This window comes from Hippocampus zosterae, chromosome 11, assembly GCF_025434085.1.
Source record: "Hippocampus zosterae strain Florida chromosome 11, ASM2543408v3, whole genome shotgun sequence".
In the NCBI taxonomy this organism is placed as follows: Eukaryota; Metazoa; Chordata; class Actinopteri; order Syngnathiformes; family Syngnathidae; genus Hippocampus; species Hippocampus zosterae.
Genome location: NC_067461.1, coordinates 16,967,350 through 16,984,371, shown reverse-complemented (window position 1 = coordinate 16,984,371; position 17,022 = coordinate 16,967,350). Strand labels below are relative to the sequence as shown.

Genomic DNA, 17,022 nt, shown 5'->3' with positions numbered 1-17,022 from the left:
TCTAATTCGCTAATACTCATAAGGGTCACGGGTGTGCTGGAGCCTATTCCGGCAGTATTTGAGCAGTATGGGTTCACCCTGAACTGGCTGCCAGCCAATCACAGGGCACACAAAGAGAAACAACAACAATCCACACTCACAATCACACGCAGGGACACGTTAGAATGTTTCATGAAGCTGCCATGCATGTTTTCGGAATGTGGGAGGAAACTGGAGTACCCGGAGGAGAAACCCCATGCAAACTGCACATAGGAAAGCAGCAATTGAACCCCAGACCTTTGCTCTGTTAAGTAGTAGACCACCGTGCCGCTAGTGATGAATGTCGGACTGGCAACATGTTGTAAATTGCCTACCTCCGTGTATCTCCATTTTTCCTCTCTGTTTTCAATGGAGCGTGTGCTCATTAAGCGTTGCAGGTGAGCTGGAGCCGATCGCAGCTGACGTTGAGTATGAGGCAAGGCATACCACACAAATTGCAAGTCAATACAGGGACAAACAATATAGACAAACAACCACTCACATTCAAATTTACACCGATGGACAATTTAGAGTCTTCAATTAATCTATCATGCATCATGCTGTTAATAGAATGTGCACGGGAGGAGGTTGGGGTGGCCAGTGAAAAACCGACACAAGCATGGGGAAAACATGCAAACTGCACTTCGGTGGAATTGAACTCAGATCTTCAAAACTGTTAGGCAGCAAATAAGATAAGAAATCACTTGTCCACTGTGCTGTCAATCTATTACCAGTACTTTGTGAAAAAAAATGTTTGGAAATAAAAACAAATTGGAATTCAATCATTACCCTGGATAAAGGTTTGAGTGCACATGCTCCTTTTTACAGTATACTGTATTCATTTGTAAGGTTGAAGCCAGCCCTTGTCCAACGGAAAGTCATATTAACTCTCGTAATTGGCAGTCTGCAGCCCAACTATCGCCAGAACATTAATAACATATGCTCCACCTTCAGAAGCTTAAAACAATGTGAAGCAATTGGCGTGAGACCAAGAAAAAAATGGCCATCAAATTATGCCATTGGGATATAATTGTTATATATAAAAGCCAGTATTTCATTGAAATTTCATCATACAATCTGCTCCAGTCAGAAAATAGCTTTTCGCCTTTGACAAATTCCTAATATTCCCAAGGCACCTGCTCCCATAAATTAACACCCACATGGTTATAATCAAAGGTGCATTGCACAGCCTGTGGCAATTTCACTTTCATGACGTTAACAAGTTGCTGTTGCAATTTCAAAACTTCGGTCAAACACCAGACCGAGACTGGATGCTGAAGAAGAAGTAGGACTGCATCAAGGTCACTTCACCTGGAACATCGACGGCTGTACAGTAACAGAGATGAATCTGTGATCTCCTTGGAATTTATTGATATGGAGTCAGGAAATATAAATGATGGGTCATTTTTGTAATTGAAGAAATGGCTTGTTTCAAGGCGATTCAGAATTGTCTTTCTTCTAAATGGGAAATCACTCTCCTGTGAGGATTGTTGGGCAACAATTTAAACCCACGGGTGTCGTCACAAACACGTGCAAGAAAGACACCGCGCAGTGTATATTTCACAAAGCCAGAAAGGTGTGGAAAAAGTGGTTACCTCGGTGATGATGTCAGGGCGTCTCTTGGCAGTTTTTTTGCTTTCTGGCGTTGATGTTGATGATGGGGATGAAGATCATGCCAAAACATGGAACGCACTTTTGCACACGAAAACGGGAAGAAAAAGAAATGGTCCGTTGCTCCTGTCGTTTCTCTGATTGGTAGACGAATGCAGTTGAGAAAGGGAGTCGAGGCGCTACCACTGCTCCTTCTGACGAATGTGTGCACAGACGCGTGTGGAACTAGAAGGGGGGAGAGAAAGAGAAAGAGGGAGTGAGAGGGAGAGAAAGCCTGACCAGTGTGTGTGTGTGTGTGAAAGAGAGAGAGAGAGAGAGAAAGAGAGAGAGAGAGAGAGAGAGAGAGAGAGAGAGAGAGAGAGAGAGAGAGAGAGAAAGAATAAGAAAAAAGTGTCAGGCTGGAGGGGGGCGAGCCCTGACAGGTCGAGGGGCTCTCTTTACTTATGGGTGATGCCTCGACGATCAAGCACAATCCTGAGATCAACATGCATGTTTTAGTGCAAGGAAGTCACATAAAAATAGAAAATCACCTTTTACATATTGTATGTTTACTTAACACAAATCGAGGAAAAAAATATTTTATTTTTCCTCAAGCTTGCTTTGCCTTGGAGCTAGAAGCATTGGCCAGCTGAAAAAGGCACACATACATATTGGTAGCTATCAATAGGAGCTGTCTTCCATATCAAATTCCAGACAAAAGAGACCCAAATCAGAGCACAGCTTATTTACATATTGAATAATTTTTTAATATTGAGAAAACAGGCAGTTCAAACTCACAGTTATTTCCGACCAATGAAAATAGCTCAAAAACAGGCATCGTGGTGGTCTCATATACTGCTCATGCCGACTCTGGGAACACACTTTGGAAAGAGGGAAAGTGCACAATGTCAGAATGGGATTCTGAAAAAAGAATGTGCTGATATACCTCAGAGCATCTTATGACGGGTCAGTGTGTATCTAACAACCTGATAAAAAACACTGATAACTTCCTGCCTGAAAATGTTGCAGCAGATGGATGGCTAAAAACATAAGAGAAGCCAAATAGAGGGCAAGTGAAGGGTTCATTTATATTTTAGTAGCCCCGTCGGACACAGCGAGGAAGTCAGGGATCATCTCTAATGGCCAACAAATGCATGGTACTGGTAAGGCCTGTTGAAGGTTGACAACGCCAATTATATCTTGATGATGTGGAATTGGGTATTGCAAAAAAAAAGAACAATGAGAAACCAAAAACAGTAAGTTTGCATGTACATGTGCTCGATCTTCTATCAGACACCTGCTTTACATTTGCAGTGATGAGCTCCTTCGCTGCATGCTCAAAATGAACTTTTCATGCTGACTGAGCGGCTTTGACAAACAGACTCTTACATGAAATATAATTAACAGGGCTCCAGATTGCCCCAAAATGGTGGCATCTTGCCCCTAAAATTTGAGAGAGTGCAAACAAATCGTTCATCTACTCAGGCATGTAGGACCAATATAATATATATTTTTTTTAATTCTTGATTTTTTTTCTTTGCTGACATACTTCAGATCCACACTTTTGTCCATTTCTCAGTAATATATGTGATGCCAGCACCTTATTTGTTAAATTCATATATATTTTAGCATCCTAATACTACAGTTCCAGTATATTCAACACCAATGCGTGGCACAACTCTGATTGCAAACAGGCTGAAATCTAGTCAACATAATAGACACAGTTCAGCCTTGTCCCATCACAGCCTGTAAATTGAAAGAAAAAAGAAAAACACTCCTGATGATGAAATTTTCATGAAGCAGATAAAGCTGAGCATAGTTTCCGAATCCCTGGGCAACTTGCATCAGCTTGTACAGATAGTTCAATCCGAAAGCACACGGAGGACGGATGTCTTGTTAGCTGAGGGAACCTAATATGTTTGTAGTGGATCCTCCCAAAGGTATCCATGTACCATATGTGACATGCTGCTTCAAGAATAAGTGACTCTTCTTCATCACAGCATGTCATCGTCCTTTATCTGTCAATACAATGATGCCCCTCTGTGAGTACTACAAAAGGCTGGGAGACAAGAGACACCGCATGGGAATTCACCAGCTCTGTTTTGTGTTAAGTGCAGCGGAGAGATTTGTACTAAGACACTGCAGATATTGAAATTTGTGTTTTCCGCAACCCTTTTACACTGACCATCACACTGTAGCCTGATTACAATCACTATAACATCCCCTTAGGGGTCACACGACAGCTTCACCCATCCAAAGATTGAAAGTGTCACCTGACCAGAGGTTCTTTCACCATCTCACCGATGAAATTATATGTCATAGAACATAATGAGTAGGAGTTACCCTAGTCTGCATTTTAACCTCTAAAGCCTAGAACCAGTTCTTTGGCACACTGGCCGGATCACATACGGCACACGTGCATATGTCACCCAACTGTGTCAGTGTACCTCCTCCATGTCGAACACAGGTGAGTCATTCTGATCATCCAAGTGCATGAGCGACTCGACTGATGTTTTAACAAGTGACGCCTCTCCCAAGGGTCCTTACAAACACATGTACGGCCTCACGTACAACAGCAAAGAACCACTGTGTCACGCTGTTGCCATCTGTGGTGCTTTTCTTTTGTAATTTTTACAGTGTTTCAATAGCAACGGCATTCACTCTATTTGTCTAAATTAATCCAGAAGGGCCTAATAATATAAAATACAGTAGATAAGATTCAGAGTTTCAATAATATTTTGTGAGTAGAATAACAGATTTGTCCTTATTAATGACTGATTGTAAAGGTAATCATTACATACACCAATGTTGTCCAAACTATGGCAGTTCAGTTTACAGAAGCTAAAATATGTCTGTATTTGGTGTTGTTATGTGTCAACCTTTTGTTCTTTTCTTTTCTTTTATATTAATTATTTGCTGCTGGTTACAGTAGTGGACTAATCAATAAACCCTGAAAAAATACAACACAAATGCAACAAAAGCATTGTAGTCTGTCATTGTGTTGTTTGTGAGACTAAACACTTAACACATACCATTTTCAGAGAGCAGAAACAATAACTGTTTTATTCACCCCTGCCCAAAATCCTCATTTTGGGCACATACCTTTTTAAAATGTAAAATCCAATTATTGTGTCAGCAAATGGCCATTATTAATGTTAATAGTTTGTGTTCCTGCCCAAAAACAGACTTTAATCAAAAGGTCAACGATTCCCCTATATCCCATGAGGCCAGCTAGGTGTTGTCACATGGGAGCACTGTAATATCAAAATAAATCCTATTAAACCAACTGTGTGGACAATATATATTTTTTGCAAACTACCGGTGGTAACACCCGAGTATAAATAAAGCTCCCTTGTTCTCGCCCAAAGTCAGCTGGGGTAGAATTCAGTCCACTCGCGACTCTAGTGAGAGGCTGTACGGAGAACAGATGGATGGATTGATAAACTGTCTATTCATATGACTATTCAATGCTCTAAAAGGTGTAATTAATGAATATCAAAATAAATATTGTACATACTGTGGTAGCGATTAACTTTTGTGCAGGCAGCATGGGTTCAGTTTCTATGAAATAATGGTTGGAATGTGAGTGAATGGTTTTCTTTCTCCATTGGTACCCAGCAATTGACAGCTGACTAGTCTAGAGTGTAGTCCGCCTTTCACTCAGTTAGCTAGGATGGGCTTCACTTCCACAAAGGATGGATGTACGAATAATACATATTAAATAAACATAATGGTGTAAAAACAGACGTAATTTAATTTTCGTGCCGGCGTCTAGTGTGTTTGAGGCCGAGTTGTGCCTGCCTGGGAGTGCCAGCGCACGATGCTGCCTCACCCCCTACGCTTCTGCTAATTTGGTGACAGAAAGTACTTTGTAGTCTGCGGTCAGCGTAAAATTGTGCGCATCTTCTGTTTCGTGCCGGGGCAATGGTTCTGTGTGTTTGTGAATTGGGTAGACTTGCTACGCCTCCCTGGGCCTTATTTTCGTGCCCCAAAGCCCATCTCACAATTTGATGAGAAAAAAACTCTCATGTGCACAGTTAGACTGCACTTTGCGCTAGATTTGCATCAGTAACAAGAATAGGCCCCCAAGACTCCACAATGGCCTTCAACTTGCCTGAACAGCACTTGCCTGCATTGACATGCCAATGTTTTGTTCATACATTCAGAGTTGACAATGTGGCACATATTGCCGTGTCAAACACATGCACGTAATAGGCAGTTTGTCTGGCATGTGAAAATTGAGTTTTTTTTCTTTCTGTGTAGGACTATCTCACCTTATTGCTATGTGAAATCTGACCTAGCTGTAGGAGTTCATTATTCTGTTCATTGCCTGCTGCTGGCCAAGAGTGCAAACAACCAGGCTTCAAACCCAATTCAGAAGTGTAAATGATGGATAGATGGCTGCATTTATCAGATGACCTGAGTTCAACCAGTTATTACTCACCCATCAATGAAAGTTATTCACATAGTACACACTGTGATAGGCAGGGAACGTATATATATTTTTTCTAATAACCTAATACTTTCCCATTTTAAAATTGTATATGTACCTTATGAAACTATTTCTGCCCGCCTCTCTTTCCGGTCATTCATTCATCCATCACTGGTCCTAATTTCCATCTCATGAAATTGTGAAATAAATATTGACTGGCAATGATTCATGTACCTGTGTGTTTGTTTAAATAATCCACAATCATGCCTCCAAATATTTGATGAGTTGTAAAGGCTTTTTTTTCGGGATATGCTGTGAATATGGGCATGTGTTTGCATATTTATTAGCTTTTAAGACTTGACAAATAACTGCGTTCATGGCTCAACAGTGGATTCAATTCAAGCTATGATTATGGGAAAGCACAGACTTCTACAAATGGACTCGGACATTCATCACCCATTCATGCACCCTAGAGCCTGTAATTTAGCACAGCCGCTTAAATCTCATAATGCAAAAGCGCATATACAGAGCAGAGGCCATTGACAGACTTATGTTATTACATGCCGGCAAAGTCCTAATTATTTCGGCTGCTGGAAGGCCAGGATTGCCACAAAAAGGTGATTTTGCGCTGGAAGTCCAGCATTGTTCATGATAACCCTTTTTTGTAATGCACCCGTTTTTGCTGCATAGAGAACTTAAACAACAACCAAAGTTATAACACAGTTTTGGTGTACGCCGAGTTTGAATGGAAACAAAGAAATGCATTTTTCTTACGCTGTTACTTCAGCCGGCGCTGAGTAACATTCGTACCGAAGGAGTGGTTCAAATCTCTTGTCCTCAACACTTTGGCTGTACCGGGAAATTCGGTCCATAAATTATTATCAACAGAATCTGTGACAAAGGGCAGCCTTGGACAAATCCAACCCTCATTGGAAAAGATTCTGACTTGATGCTGTCAATGCAGTAAGTACGAACAATATTGCATAAGGGTTTAACATATCACATTTACTCAACACTCTGTCCCAATATGACATACCTGCATTTTGATCTTCAGATCACTAGGCAATGTAAAATTTACTGAGTATGAAGCAAGTGGGCTGATCCAATTGATTTTGACGTGTGTGTGTGGATGGTTAAGTAACTTTACTTTATAATATACAGTATTTATTCAATGTTATCAGCGCTCAAATCATATCCATGGGAATCTCTTCATCTCACCATCAAGGTCTGACCCATCAGGTCTGTACACTATGTACAAAACTTGCTGAAACTTGCTGAAAAACTACAGCTTGTGTCCGTTAAATATTTATACTTGAACTCCTATGGAGCCATTTAGCTTCTCATGCTTTATTCATTTATAGTAATATGACATCTGTAATGGACCTGTCAGAGTCACTGGGCCATCGCCGTTGCCCTCCGTCGTGTACTCCGTGAGGGCAGATGGTTACTGAAACATGCACATAGAAAACTAAGTTACATTTTATTTCATAAAATTAGAGGTACAGTACTACAACAAGTGTTTTTGTGGCCCATGGTGAATTTAATTGTGTCTTAAAGTATAAATAGCCACAACGCTATGCTAAGTAGTGTCGACGCAGATTCTAACCTGCTTTAGTAGAGAATCTGTCCTTGCTGAATTATGCTACTGAAACTGCATCTTTAAATCCCATGCACCTCACGTTGCATTCTTATTAACGAACACAATGCATTAACATGCAGTTGGGACATCCTTAAGGTCTCGCTGCATACGAAACAGTTGTCAATGTAGGCTGATAAATAATTTCACGTTGTGTTTTATCCTTACAGTTTAATATATGAATGAAAATGCCGTTCGTGTCCTGTCTTTCCTCAAATTCTAATTTGTTGTAATACCTTAAAATACACCAATTGTAATTCCAGTGCTACCGTGGTGATCTGCCAATCAAGTCTGAATTGATTTCTCCCTCCCTCAGGCTGGTTTGGTGGTGGCCAGTCAGGATGATCAGCTGCACCAATGTAAACCTTCACTACAAATAACTGAGCTGCGCACTGCGGTTTGCCAGTGCATCGTGAATGAAGAGTCACAGAAACCCCTTCAAGCTCAAGCTGAATTCACAAAATTCGATTCAAGTCTGCTCTGTTTCTTCCAGCTCTGGGACAAAATAGACGGTTGGAGATAACTACCTTGCCCGCTCCCTCACCAAAAGACTTTCCTGCTCATCTGAAACTTCCCAGTCTACCTGATCTGCTGATACTACTTGAACTTGTCTATTGCATCAGTTTGATGCTTGGATCGCTTTCTGCCACCTGGATCCAAAAACTGTCTGATCTTAACAGCTAGCTTTGGGGCTGACATTACTGTTCAGGATCAAATACTGTACGAACTTTTTGTTTTATGACCAGACTTGTCTTGAATACCAGTTATGAGGTTTGGAAGGGAAAGTACTTTTTTCACACACTGATAGATAGTTTTGCATTTTTTTCTTTCACAAATATAAACAGTATTTTATCATTTTTACTTGGGTATCCTTTGTCTGAAATTTACATGTTGTTGTTCATCTTTAATGTTAAAGCTGGGGGTAAGGGGGATGATAATTTGAGAAAAGTCACATCCTGGCAAATAGTATTTATTATATTTTGCTGCAATGGTGAAGCTATTGTCTGACGACAACCAGAAGGTGCACAAGGCCAATGTTTGTCGAGACCAACTCACAGAACATACTAGAGTTTGAGACAAGATGGAACCCTTCCCCAGGCATTTCAAATCAATTTTTTTTGCTCCAGGTGTGTGCCACATCCATTTGTGCGACAAAGTTTTGACAGATCTGTGCAGAATAAGAGTCTAAAAAAGGACATCATGCGAGAGTGATGATGCATTATGGCAGCAAACACTGCACAAGTTGTTAAAATGGACAGAAAGGGCAGTAAAGAGGCATTTGTAGTTGATGGAATTCCCAGGGGTCAGAGATATGTCACAAGTAAGGTACCGGCGCGAAATCTCATTAACATTGACGGCTGTGTCATCCAACCTTTTGCTGAAGTCCGCAACCTGGGGATCTCATCTGTTCTCCAATTTATCATTCCAATTCCACATTTAATTAATTTAGAAGTTAGCTTTCTTTTACCTTAAAAATATAGTATTTCCAGACTCTCACTCAAGGTCTCTTTCGCAGACACCCTATTCTATTCCCCAATCACTTCTCACCTGGATTGACGCAGTAGAGTCCTGCAAGGGCTGTCTCGCAAGGTCCTGGAAAATCTTAATTATGTCTAAAACGTTGATGAGGTTCTCACCTACTCAAAATTGTGGCAGGAAATTCCCCCGTCCCTCATCCACCTTCAAGTTGTGTCGTCAAACTTAACCGAATGACTTGTAAAACCCTGTACGCCGATGCACCACCATACGTCCATGTCCCTACAGCCCTGCCCGGATGAAGACCTACTCTTTATCCCGAACACCCAAGTCTGGCTGTCAGTGTTGTGTCCAAGGACCGGCAACCCGAGGCCAAGGCCAAGGACTTGACTTTGAGGCCAAGGACTTGAGAAATTTTCCGAGGCCAAGGCCATGGACCAAGGACTTGCCTCCGAGGCCAAGGCCAAGGACCAAGGACTGATTTTGAAACAAAGCCTAGCCAAGGACATGTATAAAACAATGCTATCATACCACTTGGCAGGTCTTCATGATTTGTAACACCACTCCATCATAACCCTTTGCACTCCCTAACGCTTGAATGAAGTGTTTTTATTCAAAGAGTAGAACAGTCAGGGTACGTGTTATTTATACTGAGAAAAAATCATATGGTATACATTTATGAATTAATGTTTTGGTGCAGTAGTTTTCTTAATATGAAGTAAATCAACAATCAACAGGCATGACGTGGCACGTAACACAAGTTGAGAAATGACTTTGCATAGAAGTCAATCACTGATTGCAGAAAAAGCGGTAATCTCTCAGTGATAATTTCACAGTTTATCGGCAGCGAGTCCCAGGGACTCTCTGATCAGAAAAGTACGAGTGCCATTATGGATTGAGAGAGTCCCAAATTTCGAATTCTGAAAGGGTCTACTTATTCAATTGCATATGATAATAACACAAACAACAACATATACATACAATGATAAACAAATGCTGCAAAAATTTAAATAATTCAGGAGCCGGCCTGAGGATTTCGGAAATTCATGGTAACCGTTTTTCGGTTCCGTCGGATTACCCAATGGGAAACCACAATTACAAATGTTGGGTTCCGTAAACGTTCATCATGGGAACCCATTTTTCTATTTTAACTGATATTAATACAGTGCACTCCGCTTAATAGAACACCATTGGGTCGAAGCGCTTCTGTTCTACTAAGCGGAGTTTCTATTAACTGGAGACACTTTATTAGGTACACCTTCAGACACATCGACGACCAAGTTATGCACGCAGAAAAACCCCTGCTGACGAGTTAGAAGAGATATTTCGACTGTGGACGTCCATATCTTTAATCAAACAACAAAACAACAACTTTAATCAACTTCAAACATCCCCAATCACGAGAAAAATTTCGTTACTTTTGTCTGGAAACAGGAGTCCGTAATTTTGCGGTTGACTTCCCTCTCAATGCGCTGGATAAGAGGGAAGTCCTGGAAACCGCGGGCGTACCTTCTGAGAATCCGGCAATGCATCGTATCGTCTGAGTATGTCCTTCTTATCCGCAGGTGATAGCCCTCGTCTAGTGATGGGTCCATGAGGCCTCATGAGGCGTGTCGACACACTGACACACTGTGTTGATACTGTGCTGATACTGTGTCACTGACCACTGCCACCTGCTGGACCTTCAAGATCCCTGCATCCAACCCACTCAACAGACTGAACTGACTGATAATTTTTTTGTATATTGAACATATAATATAATATACAATTCGGTAATAAATTGGCAAAAAGTGAATGTAAGATATAAAAAAAGGAAAAGAAAATAGTCATCATCACAAATATGTGTTCAAAGGAGTAGAAAGAAGTAAAAAAAAAACTAGAGTCCTACCCCTTCTTATATATGAATTGATCATTTTTCAAAATAGAAAAGAAAGTCTACATATCAACAAATGCTTTTACCCTTATGTATGCTGTACTTATACATTTTTACAACTTTAGGTTTGTATATACAGTACATACTCATTGGAGCACAAGTATATGTCGATTTTCTCATATTCATAATGGATGCTACATTTCATTAATATATTAAATAATCTCATCAATGTATTGCTATATTTCATGGGTGTATCGAATTTATTAGCTTAATTCTGATTTGTGTAGTTGTCTTGTACTACTCTCAAATTCATTTTTAATCTCAGCAAGAGAGTTACTCATTTTACTGGTCCTTTTCAGAATCATTCCACAGATTTACACCTATTACAGATACACTCCTTTGCGTGATGTTTGTTCGTGTTTTGGATTCTTCTGTATAGGTTAGTACCCCTTAAATTATGACAACTTTCTCGAATTTTAAAAAGCTTCTGGATGTTTTGGCAAAGGAGGTTATTGTGTGCTTTGTACATTGATTGGGCGATTTTGAAGTCAACCAGGTCATGAGATTTCATTGTTTAATTTGATAAACAGTGGATTTGTGGGTTCCGTCTATTTGGACCCAGTGATTGTTTTAAAACTACAATACAAAGCAATCAGAACAGTGTTTTACTGGCATTTCCCCATATTTCCACACAATAGGTCAAATATGGAAGTAATAAAAGTGTGTACAAGGATTTCTTATTCAGCACATCCTTAGTTTTGGGAGGATCCCTATGGTTTGGGATATTTTTCTTTTATTATCTATTATGTAGCTGCCAGCACGGTTTTGCATCTACAACTGTTCCAAGACATTTTCATAAGGTCATTCATCGATTTGATGAAGTGTATACTATATCATTCACATCCATGCATTCATTCATTTTGCAACATTCAATGTGTTCAAATAATGTGAAGATCATTTGAATGAGGATGCTTGCGGGCTTTGATTTCACATGTTTATTGTGAAAAATAAGATGCTCCAATGTTTTAAACTTCAGCCTGTTGAGTCTTTTACAAGCAATTTCTCCTGCTGTGAAGAACACACGCTCACAAGGGATGGATGTGGCTGGCGTACAAAGGAACTCCTTTGCGAGGTGGGAGAGGTTTGGGAAAGAAGTGTGTTGGTCCTTCCAGTACAGCTGCTTCCTGGAACCTTGATTGTCAAACATGGAGTGGAGAGTCAACCAATAATTACTGATTGTCAATTAATCATCAACATAGCAACCGTGAAAAGATGAGTGAACGTTTGTATACCTGGCGTAATACCGGGTGTATCGCGAACTTCATTCTCATGCTTGGCCCGATAATGCCTCAACATGGTGGAGGTGCTTCTGTTGGCGAATTGACTTGGCAAATTCGACATTTCACCTGTAATGAAATGTGAATAAGAAGTAACTAAGAGTTACCTTGAAATGTATTCGGATTAGAATGGTACAACACATGTCAATAATCTGAGAGGCATTCGGCGAGTGCCTCTCGCCGAGAGGCTCTCGGCGACAGAAGGCGATTTGAATAAATAAATAAATAATACCTTATTCTCCAGGACATCAAAATTGTCCCACACGGCGGATGATTTGCGTCTCTGCTCCATAATCGGCAAGGAAGGCAAGGCACGAACACGAAGTCTGCACTGACACGAGCTTCGACAAGCGAGCGTGAGTGAGGTCTGGCTTGTTTCGGCAGGTGTTCCTTATAAACACTGGGTGGCGGGCTTTTGCTGCGTCAACGCCCTCTGCACCGAGTCGACGCCCCCTGGACTAAGTGGCGCAGCCTGTACTGTGCCAAGCAGCCGATGCAGGTGCAGTTCACGTGTCAATTAGCAGCCTGGACTGTGTCAACGCAGCCGATGTGTCAATTAGCAGCCTGGACTGTGTCAACACAGTCGATGTGTCAATTAGCAGCCTGGACTGTGTCAACGCAGCCGGTGTGTCAATTAGAAGCCTGGACTGTGTCAACGCAGTTCACGTGTCAATCACGTGACGTAATGAGCCAGCACATGCATCGACACGTGGTTTGCTCTGTGAGCCCGGCGCATGTGTCAATGCATCGGTGTCGCTGGACCCATCACTACCCTCGTCTCTTGAATGAAGTTGAAGCCATTGTGACGTGCGTGTGTCTATGTGTGGAGTGACGCGTGCTACCTGTTACTGTATACGGCTAGAACTACCGCGTTTTCTCGCGATAGTGGTACAGTATCGCGATAGCTACACTTCGTCTCTCTCTCGTCTCTTGAATGAAGTTGAAGCCATTGTGACGTGCGTGTGTCTATGTGTGGAGTGACGCGTGGTACCTGTTACTGTATACGGCTAGAACTACCGCGTTTTCTCGCGATAGTGGTACAGTATCGCGATAGCTACACTTCGAAAACCACTAGTTTACAATGTTCATTGCTTACGGCCTGTTCTATTAAGCGGAGATCTGTTCTACTAAGCGGAGTATGTTTATAGGAAATTGCATTAGGCAAATCCGTTCCAGAGCCTTTTGCTCTATTAAGCGGATTACTCTATTAACCGGTGTTCTATTAAGCAGGAAACAGTACATACACTGTAATCAAGAATTCTGAAACTCAAAAGTATAATGTTTCAAGGGTCAATGTTTGAAAACGATGCATTAACAATGAACATTACATCAGCAGCTGTGTACTCCAGGTTTATTCCAAAAAACAAATGGATCAAAAACTGTTGTACTCATGTGGCATCATCAGAGTATTTTTTGCCTGGTAATCGTGCCTCGCGTCGTATTTCGCTCTCGCGTTCTGTGCATACGTCACAGGTGAGTTTAGTGATACGCCCTTTGGACGATTCATACGAAAAATCAGACAAGCATTCCCATTTCTTAAATACTGTATCGTAATTAGTAGACCTTGGAGAGTTTTTTTTCGCCGCCATCTCAAACTTTCATCTGCGTGATTCCTCAGTTTGCGGACTAAAATAACAACCCGCATGCGTACATAACGTCATCTGTTGTGTCCCCCCCCCCCCCCCCCCAACACTGAAAACAAAACAAAACGAAAGAAAATTAGAAGAAACACACTCACCCACCACATCACAAACACACATACAGGCGCAGTGAAATCGCGTGAATCACACAGTCAATTCAAGTGCGGTGACTTTTATAATTAAACTATTTTTCGTACCGTGAAAATGACGCCACGGAAACGACACACTACCGGTAACAATTGTTACTGTGAAATCCTCAGGCTTGCCGTAGTTTTTTTGTTTGTTTGCCTGAGAAATTTCCTTGCGTCCCAAAAAACGCACATTGTTTGGAACTGTGCGTCCCGTGGGAAAATTATGCGTCTAGAAAGCGGGATGTAGAGGTAACGAGATGGCTGAATCTCTAACCATTCTCTGAGTACTACTATTATTACCACTACCACTAATACTACAGTGCACTCCGCTTAATAGAACACCGGTTAATAGAGTAATCCGCTTAGTAGAGCAAAAGGCTCTGGAAAGGATTTGCCTAATGCAATTTCCTATAAAGATACTCCGCTTAGTAGAACAGATCTCCGCTTAATAGAACAGGCCGTAAGCAATGAACATTGTAAGAGACGAGAGAGAGACGAAGTGTAGCTATCGCGATACTGTACCACTATCGCGAGAAAACACGGTAGTTCTAGCCGTATACAGTAACAGGTAGCACGCGTCACTCCACACATAGACACACGCACGTCACAATGGCTTCAACTTCATTCAAGAGACGAGGGCTATCACCTGCGGATAAGAAGGACATACTCAGACGATACGATGCATTGCCGGATTCTCAGAAGGTACGCCCGCGGTTTCCAGGACTTCCCTCTTATCCAGCGCATTGAGAGGGAAGTCAACCGCAAAATTACGGACTCCTGTTTCCAGACAAAAGTAACGAAATTTTTCTCGTGATTTGAGATGTTTGACTGAAGTTGATTAAAGTTGTTGTTTTGTTGTTTGATTAAAGATATGGACATCCACAGTCGAAATATCTCTTCTAACTCGTCAGCAGGGGTTTTTCTGCGTGCATAACTTGGTCGTCGACGTGTCTGAAGGTGTACCTAATAAAGTGTCTCCGGTTAATAGAAACCCCGCTTAGTAGAACAGAAGCGCTTCGGCCCAATGGTGTTCTATTAAGCGGAGTGCACTGTACTTTAATACCTTCAACTTCACAATAATAATACTAATAAATAATTAAATCAACCAAGATTTTATATTATGTATTATCAATATGCATTATTCCAAACATGAGAAAGCATTCAGCAAACATAAGTGGCATCGAGCAAAAGGACTCCAAATCCCAACGGCCAACGGAAGTGAAGTGCCGACATTATTGACTCCAGCTGTAACGCAAATTACTTGGTTCAAACAAACATTCTAGTGCGACCGCACAAACGTGCCGACTGTGCAAAAATAACTAAATAAAAGACACGACTGTGACAGAAAGGTTTACACGCTATTTAAACTGCCGATCGCGAACGCAACAAACCGTGATTGAAACTAACGGTGATGCCGCTCTTTACACGTTGCGGTAACTGTAACCAGTCAGTGACAGACCCGCCCCTTTTCAAGCGACAGAGTTAATCGATCAATATGGGTTTCCTTCGATGGAATTTATTCGATTCTTTCATGATTTTTGCGGTCCTTATGCAAGGGATTCGAGGCTCTAATCCCTCATTGTGTTCGAGGACTGGCAATCCAAGGCCAAGGGCTTGACTCCCGAGACCAAGGACTTGACTACGAGGCCAAGGACCAAGGACTTAACTACGAGGCCAAGGACCAAGGACTTGACTACGAGGCCAAGGACCGCACCTCGGGCCAAGGACCAAGGACTTGACTACGAGGCCAAGGACCGCCCCTCGGTCCTCGAGCCGGTCCTTGAGGCCAAGGACCAATGACCGGTCCTTGAGGCCCTCGGTCCTTGAGCCGGTCCTTGAGGCCCTCGGTCCTTGAGGCCAAGGACCGGCTCGAGGAACACATCTCTGCTGGCTGTGTGGTTATAAAGCCCTTGCTTAGGGTCTGTAAGCCACCATTGCTGGAACTCCTTACCTGCTAAAATCTGGAATGCTGCTCCCCGCTGTCTTTTTTAAACCACTATCCAAGCACTATCTGTTTGTAAAGATATACTCAGCAACACAATTACAACAGGCAGACAATGGGTTCTATGACAGCAGCTCACGTTAACTGCACAGTATTCATCTTTGGCGCTGCGGAACCTGCTCTAAGGGAACAGTTTCAAGTGAGAACACACATACTATAGAGTTCCTTCAAAGCGGTTTTGTTCCATGTAAAAGTTCCTGATTCAGTGTCGTCAGTCTTAGGACTGACGAAATAATTCAGTGTGGAGTGGGACATAATTTAAACTGGAACTAAGAAGGCTTTTGATGAAAAGAAGTACTGGTACAATGGGTAAATGATCTAATGACATGTCTTCATCTTTTAAATCAAGAGATTAAATAGTCACACCGCCTCATCTGGATGCTCTTGATCAACGATGTTGCTTTTGCGTCTTTAAAAACATACTATCTTACTGCAAGGTCTTCTTTTGTAAAATTCAATGACTGTTTTTGTAGATATAGATGATCCACTGTCTTTTTCGATTTCACAAAGGTATACTTTTTCACATCAATGTGGTTGCCTGTCAGGCAGGAGTAAAAATACTTATCTTCTATTCCAGCATCTTAGTCGGCACAACAATGTAAATGTGAACTTTCATGCATACACTAGGAGGATGTCAAAAGATGTCATTTCCAAACAAAATCACAATACTCCATCTTGTGCTCAGAAATAAAGTTCATGCAAAATGTTCCTCTTTTGCATTTGGGAATCTGAAAAGGGGAAATGTGCATTGAGCACGGTTTGTAAAATAACCAACATGATTTTTTTTTAAAGAAACAACAACAACAACAGCACGTTAATCCAAGCAAAACTGGCAGGCTATTCGTATGCAAAACACTGACACAGTCACAATCAAATGAGCAGGTACC

The 17,022-nt window shown here is 41.5% G+C and overlaps 1 protein-coding gene across 2 annotated transcripts in view; it reads right to left on the bottom strand.

The window, feature by feature from the left end:
• Positions 1 to 1,854, bottom strand: part of hs3st1l1 (heparan sulfate (glucosamine) 3-O-sulfotransferase 1-like1) — a 34,256-nt gene extending 32,402 nt beyond the window's left edge. For both annotated transcript variants that reach the window (XM_052080326.1, XM_052080325.1), the window contains exon 1: positions 1,614 to 1,854. The gene's annotated coding sequence lies outside the window, so the exon portion shown is untranslated. The remainder of the gene's footprint in view (positions 1 to 1,613) is intronic.
• Between the last annotated feature and the right edge of the window lie 15,168 nt (positions 1,855 to 17,022).